This window comes from Gallinula chloropus (assembly GCF_964237585.1).
Source record: "Gallinula chloropus genome assembly, chromosome: 6".
NCBI lineage: Eukaryota > Metazoa > Chordata > Aves > Gruiformes > Rallidae > Gallinula > Gallinula chloropus.
This window is the reverse complement of record NC_140091.1, coordinates 18,399,140-18,407,216: the sequence shown is the minus strand read 5'-3', so window position 1 is coordinate 18,407,216 and position 8,077 is coordinate 18,399,140.

The window sequence follows — 8,077 nt, the reverse complement described above, 5'->3', positions numbered from 1 at the left end:
ATACTGTAATACCAGAATGCCCCTGATTCTTTGTTCCCTTATGATGACAGCAACACATTCCTGTCACCAATGGCGAGCACTGGCAAAGAAAGATTTTCAAGCATGCAGATAAACTTTACTTAGCTAGAACAGTAATTTATGTCATGTCCTTGCCTTGCTGGTTCTGGCTTTAGGTCAACATGCAGGCATCAGAGGCTGTGGTTGCTATTTCTATATGCCATGCTATCAGCAAGGGAAGAAGTTAGTAAGAACTTTGAAATGCATTAATTATTCTTAGCCGAGATGTCATGTTGCAATTAATTTTATAATTCCCTTATGTCCTGTTTTTGTTCTGGCTGAAGTTTTTAGAACTCACCACTGTTCCTCTGTTCAAGCTAATTTCTTCAAAGCCTTGCAACTATCATGTTTCAACTCAAGGGAAATGGAAATTCAAGGCACTTGCATTTTATAAGCTTAGAAATTTTACTTCAGAAAATGAGATGTTATGCCTTTGTTCCTTAGATGGCAAAAATTGTACAATATGCTGACTGAATGACTTACGCTTTTAGGTTGTTTCTACTTTCAAAAGATAAAAAATACCATACTTTATCATCCCTGTGGCTGAAGAACTGCAGTGTATTTCTGAAGTTGGTTTTAGTTTATAAACCAGCTAAGGGAAGGTGTCTCTGGCTAAAGAATACGCTCAGACCATATTTGTCTGACTTGAGTCAAGAAAATTGTTCAGCAGTTTATGATCATTATAGTGATGGACTGGATTAGTAAATGTGCATTTGAACAATTGCTCATAAATAAGGAAAGGCTTCTTTGTGTCCTCTTTGTTCATACTCAGTAATAAACTGAGTTCAAATAATAAACTGCTAAGTCTAAAATTCTTGAAAGCAACTATTAGTTTCTTGCCTATAATTTTTTTCTGCCACAGCAGCTGATTGCAATCACCAGTGCCAATGTTTAAACACTTACCTACCTCATTAGTTGCATTGAAGATACATATCTAAATGCATTATTGGTTCCTGCAGTAAATGACACTTCCAAATTGTGTGAGGATTGCAGTGGATTATATGATTTGAATTATAATTAGATGCCAGGATAAGAACTCTTTTTGTCATATAAAAGGGTTTCTGAAGAGAGGGAAAATAATCTGGTCTCTGTTGGAGTCTTTTCTGTATATTTTTAATGAAAGGCCTGTCACTTTATTTGTTGGAGTAGTATCATCAAATTAGTGCTGCTTTCTTAACTGTGTCTAATCTTGTTTGATTCAAGCATCATGGAATTAAAAAAAGCAATTTATCATAGATTTGTAATAAAGGAGGAGGTTAGCAAATCTGTAAATACCAGTTCATCATGTTTAATTAGCTAACATTTTCTGAAGCTATTAAACAGGATCTGAACTAGCAAATTGGATAGAGGCATATTAATTTATAGGGAAGTTCTGGTATGGAAGCTGTAAACTTCAAGTGTGACTACATTTTCCTTTATACAGATACTTGCTTTTTTTTCATTTAACAGAAATTAGAAAAAAGTTTGTCTATGTACTTTTCAGTAGCTCCTTCAGTAATGTAAAGTGGTTCTTTTAGTCCCTTTCCACCAAGCTATGAAATAAATATTAATATTTTTCTCCATATTTGGATCATTTGGAGGAAATAAAAGATCATAAATAACTCAGAAATTCCTTTACATATTAATATATCAAATGCAAATCAAGTGAACTTTGCAGTATTAGAGCAATGACCTTCAGCCAGCCAAGAATTTGTGTTTCTAAGGCTTTCCATTCTTGCTCAGTATTTTCCTGGCATAATGTATGGATCTTTTGTGGTGTGCTGTTTGCTGGAGAATGAATGAAGGCCTTCTGGCTCATTTATCCTACAGCCTCACTTAGGATTTGAACTATGTTGCCAGAAAAGAAAGTCCAGTGCTCTTAATTTCAATTTTAATCCCCTCATCATTAGGCTTGCTGTAGCAGTTCCTTATTGCATGAATATTTTTTTTACTAAAGAACCTAGTGATAGTTTTGAAGAGTTAGTAAAAGATGAGTGTTTTTTCACAATTCATTTACTGAATATTGCATGGCTGTGCTTTGTTTTCAAAGCTCTCAATCATCATAAACATTTTGTACCTTAGAAGGAGAAAGAAGATATATATTTTTTAATAATTTAATTTAACTTCCTCCATACACTTTTGAGTTTGGTTGGTCTATTTTTGTGTTGTCCTTGTCTCAAACCAGTTGAAATTAGGGCTGACTGATGGAAAAGCTACAGTAGACTGAAAAGCATTGTGGTTTGCTTTGAGGGGTTTTTCAAGTGGGTGGAGTATTGGTAGGTCCTCTTTGTTAAAAAGACTCACTTTGCAGGCAAATGCTGTCTGAAAGAAAAGTACTGTTATCAAATATAACCGTCTTGATTTCCAAATCAAGGAAATAGGTTCCTTGAAATAAATAGCAGGGTTTTTCTTCACTATATGAGACACTGATAAGAGTTTATACATATTATTAAAAGGCTTTCCTTTAAAATTAATAATTTAAATTTCTAATTAGACCCAAGATGGGGTAATATCAGTATCATCATTGAAATTTCACATAGGTTCTGTTTTGTGTTGTATATTTATGGTATAAGTACACTGAGCTGTATGAGAAGTTAATTTTGTAGATCCACAAATATGGGTAAACATCATCGGGCTGGTTTTAGCTTCTGTTTTGTTTGGTGGGGTTTTTTTTCCTCTTTACTGCACCTCCCATCTCTCTCTCTGGGCTTTTCTTATCAATATGGAGTTTACTTCCTATTGTTTGAAAATACTTTTAGAAAGGCTTCTTAGAAGTGGAGGAGTTTATAAACCTGTAAGAGGAAAAGTAAAAAGTAAAAGGACAAGATGGTTTAAGGAGGGGGATAAAATAGAGTTGTTTAGTTATACCTAGAGAGAGAATTATTTCAGAAAAACTGCAATAAAATAAAAAATATAAAAAATCAGAGTTAGCAAAAACTTATCTAAACTACATTTCAGTGAAGGAATGAAGAGCCTTCAAGTGATTTTTTTTTTCTTACAGGTAGGAGACAGAAGTCCTCAAGAACAGTGTTCTTGATGGGTGTTCCACCGTTTCTCTCTGTACAAACTGTACACCCATAGAACTGAGTGCAGAAAAATTCCTTATGATGTTAAGTAGCTTATGGAAATATTGTAGCTTAACATACTTGGAGACTTTCATGTAGTCCTCTCACAACTACACACTTAATACAATGACTGCTGTGTTAGACTGGTGTACTACTTCCATGAGATTTCTGGATGTATCAGTTAACGTTAGCCTGACTTTTAAGGTTGACGTGAATACTTGTGCTAATAAATTACAGGGTTTACAGGGCAATGCTGAAAGTCTTGAAACCTGCTTACCCTCTTGTTCCAACAGACCCTCCCCCACATGAGCCTAATCTAGGCTTCTTTTGAAAGTCAATTGATTTAAACAAGTTCTTCAGGATAAGAGATGAACCCCTAGGCACCAGTTTAGTTTCATTTTATGGAATACTACTGCTGATACACAAGTCTGTGTTACTTTTGCATGCAGATTTACTGTTTGTATTGTAAATGCTTAGAATGTCTTTGAAATAGGTGGAGTATAAATGAAGGAAAATATATCAAAGGAGAGCTGCTCTTACTACTGCACAGTTGCAAATGATCTGTCTTCTTTTGCTCTTCTAATGAGAATATGTAAAGCTTCAGGCAGATACCAGAGGAAGAGTTTAATATGTTAAATTTCAGTGCTTAAAAGCACTGAAGCACTCCTGTCAGTATTTGAACTTGACGGAGCATAAAATTTGTGATGACTAGTTTATCTAGATTACAGACATAACACAAAGGCATAGTACTACTGCAGGTAGAAGCCCAGTGCTTCACCTGCAATGAATTGTGATTTTAATGCAATCTAAGATACACTTGTGCAACTCAACAGGTGCTCAGATATTGATGCAAATTCATGGCTTAAGCTGTGCTAAATCACAGCTGAGTTCCTCTAAATTACACTTAAGAACCAAAGTTCTTTTTGACGGTGTCCTATACTGCAGCAGTATGGATTATCATCTCTCTGCACTGATGCTCTTATTGTAGCAGATTGCTGCACAGTATGGTGAGGCAAGGCTGAAGAGCCTTCTGTTGAAGAGGCTTAGCATGTAGCACAGTTTCGGTGGAAGCTTATTATGAGGAATGCCACAGTACAGACATCAACAGGTAAGGAGAGCTCAGTGGTGACGTCTGACAAATCAATGGAATTCGATCTCAAGCTTTTCTTTAAAGGTGGTTCTTGACTTGAATGCAGTAACACTGCATCAGGGAGTAGGAGGGAAACAGGAAGGGACAGGAAAGGAATCTTTTGGGCTATCTACAGAAAGACCAATAAAACTGTTGTGTAGACAGACTTGGTAAAGCATAAAATTAGCTACCACAAAATTAATCAAAAATACTTTGAACAAATTTGAATTGGCATCACAAGTTTAGACTGGCTCAGCATTTTGTGTTATCTGCCTGTAGTGGTTTTTATCTGGCTCTAGGAATCCTGGTAATGCCTTTACACCATATCTTCAAAGGGAAAGGAAATAGTTCTTTGTTTACCAGACTCGCCTGGGTAGCATTTTTACAAGTAAACTCAGTTGATTCAAAGAAATTCCTGACTCATCACCAATGTTTTCTCCAACTAGAACTCAAGTATCTTAATTCAGCTAGCTAGCTCATTGGGTCCAAGGATATAATGGAAAAATAGCATGATTTTTGAACGTACAACCAGATGTTAGAATTTAGAAAGTAAAGAATCTGACTGTTACAGGTAGATTGACTTACGAGGAAGGTTGATGAGATTATGACCCATAGTGGGGTCATAATCTTATGTCTGAGCTCCTCGTAAAGCAGCTTCTGAACTGGTGCAGTTTTTAGCCCAAGTTTCAGTGATACTCAGACATTTTTTTATTGCTAGCTAGCTGTCTTACCACAAGTTATCTGGTCTTGTGAGTTATAGCCCCAAATGTCATGTATGCTAGGACATTTCTAGCAAAATATAATTTGCTATGATACCAGTTTGCTATGTTTTATAAGGAAGAAATATTTTAATTTCAAAATAATTTAATGTACAAAGTTACAAAATAGGTCTTCTATGTTCAATGAAAGCACCGTTACCTAGCAGGTATGTATTTTTCCTGTTTGCCCAGATCTTACTTTTAAGTACACTTTGGTTTTGGGATTCCTTTTGTTGGTTTTGTGAGATTCAGCATATAATGGGAACAGTTATAATCTAAGTAATAAATGTGAAATATTTTTTCTGGTGTTTTTTCCTCTTAATCTATTATTTAAATACATAGAAGTAATTTACTTTAGGGTTGTACTTGAAATTGTATAAAAAATGAAAAATGAGCATATAGATGGCTAGCAAAACATACGAGGCATGGCATTGCAGCTTGGGATACCAGATTCACAGGAGGAATGAGAGGAGACAATTCCTGTTATTAACTACACAGTTGATAAGTTTAGAGCAGCAAAGTAGTAAGAATGCATGTATATGAGAGCAAAGGCAGGTTTCAGAGAATAGGGGCCCAGGATTACTAAACTGTTGCAGAGGATGAAGAATGAAGCTCAGAAAATGAAAATTTTATTCTAATCCATTTCAATGCAAAATCAGCTTTAGTCAGTGTCTCAAGCTAGAAGGACTGATCTAGCACTGGCATCTGTGAGGAGTGCCAACATAGTTCTTTAGTTATGCTGCAATATAGTGAATAATGAAGCACACAGCTTGAAAAGAGAGCATTTTTTTTCCTTGGTCATAAATTAGCAAGCACACCTGTGCTCTTGTTTTGTTGTTATTACTGCTGCCAGTTTATTTTTTGATACTAATCTAATTTGGTAGATTAGATAGCAATTCCTGATCATATGAATACTTCAGCCTTCTAAAAAAAGTTACATTACTTGTGAAACAACTTGAAACACACGTCTAAATTTATCATGAAAGTTCAAGCACCAGAAGGCAAACAAAAAGCATACTGCTAGTAAATAAAAAAAATTGTGCGGCATGAATCAGGAGTTCTGTGTGTATAAAGTAAAATACTGTGTATGAGCCTGTGTTTTTATTTAAAAAAATGCAGCACTGCTACTGTGTCCTTCCCATTCTGAAGGGCAGAAGAGGTGAAGAGAAACCTATGATAAAAACTTGTTAAAAACTTGATAAAAACCTATGATAGAAACCTGTTACAGTAGTTACTAGCAATTAAAGAAGTTGAGAGAGGCTCTTTATTTGAGTGGTCCTAGATCTGCACATTTTTTAAAAATGCACACTTTCCTGGGGGTCTCTTGTTTTGTAAATCAGTACCAGTGCACGTCTCCAGTTTTGCATTTGACCATGCAAATGGTAAATTTGGTGCAGAGGAGGTTGGTAACTTCTGGGTTGATAGCTAAGGAATTGAAAGGATCAAGACTAGATTGTTGTAAATTGGATTAGTCTACAGTGAAATTTTAGCTTGGAATCATAGCTGTAATTTCATTTCCTCTTGATCCACTTTCCCTACCTGCCAGCTTTCACCAGATTTCTGATTATATGGCACATGCATTTGCAGTCTGCTCCTGTTGGGTGCATTATAGGCTTTGGCTGTCCAAACCGAGAAGCAGCTGTGGAGTCTTTTTAACAGTGCACACTGGCTCAAGTTCAGCATTGCACTATTATTGGTGCTGCTTGTGGCTGGCTTCAGCTGCAGGTAGAATGAATTCCCATCTAGCTACCAAAGACTGCATAGACATTCAGAATGAGGAAAGACTTACAGGACTATAGGGCTCAAAACTTTCTGTTGAGGTGCTTGATGATCTTAGTTCTATTTTATTTAACTAGAGTCTGTATGACTCTAGTTGTAAATATTATTGCATTTAGCACTAGTCTTCAAAGTAGCTGCTATGTTGCATGTACTGAAGGCATTTGAAGATTTATACTAGTCTTTTCAGGTGAGATGCTAGGTTTGTTAATACTTGATCACCTGATTGCTGTCAGATCACCTGCCAGGGCAAACCTGAACTCCATCAAGCATGAACATTTACCATTTCTGTCAATTAATAAGCGTGCACAGTATATTATTCATGTTAATGTTAGACCAGTTGTGGGAGCATGGATAATAACTAGTCTGGTCATTGACCAATATGCTAAACCAAGAATTGTTAAAAGTCTGCAGGGGCAAGGTGATGTTTTCAAAATTCTTTGAACTGTTTTGCGCTAGTTGAGCAGGTTTGTGTCACATCTGCCCTCCAGGTGAAATGTAGGAACATCTGTATGGAATCAGACCAAAAGTGCATCAGTCTCTTCAAAGGACAAGCTTATGCTTATATAAGTATACAGGGATAACTATTAACCTAGGCTATCACACTGCTGTTCGTAATTCATTAAGGATTTTCAGAGATTTTGGTTGTCCCTGTGTCTTTGTTTTAAATAGTTTTGTTGTTTTGCTTTTTCTTCACATAGTATCTTTTAGGCTCATTTGTACTTTTGCTGTTTGGAACATCTGTGACTATGTTCTCCATTGAATAAGATGGTGTGGAAAACGACTGCTGCTTTTTTCAAATTCCAGCTTAATAATTAAAAATATGTTGATGTTAGGAAGTGGAGAAAGTTGCACTTCTGTTACGTAAGGAAGGTAAATGACGGGTGCTTAGTCTATGTCTTCCATAAGCAGCACATAAGGAATGATGAACCATTGTCTCTGCTGTTTGTTGTAAGCTGCTGGTGGTAGCTTTTGGCTACCTACCAACTGAAAATACCTGAAGTCTGACATAAAGTAAGTCTGTGTTTGTGGTGTTATTTGTGAAATGTCTAGAAAACAAAACAGTATCACAATGAGAAACCCAAATATGGATATTCCATGTAACTGAATTATTCTGACATAATAGTCTGAGGAGACACTCAGGCACACACTTCAATTATCTGCGAATGTGGTTGCTGAGTCACTATGTACCTAAGTCCCAACTGTTATTTTGTAGACTATATCTTTTCAAAAACATTTTCCAGAACAGCATATACAAGTTAAGTATTTGTTTTGCATTTGTTGCAGTGTAGTCTGTAATAGATTTACTAAAT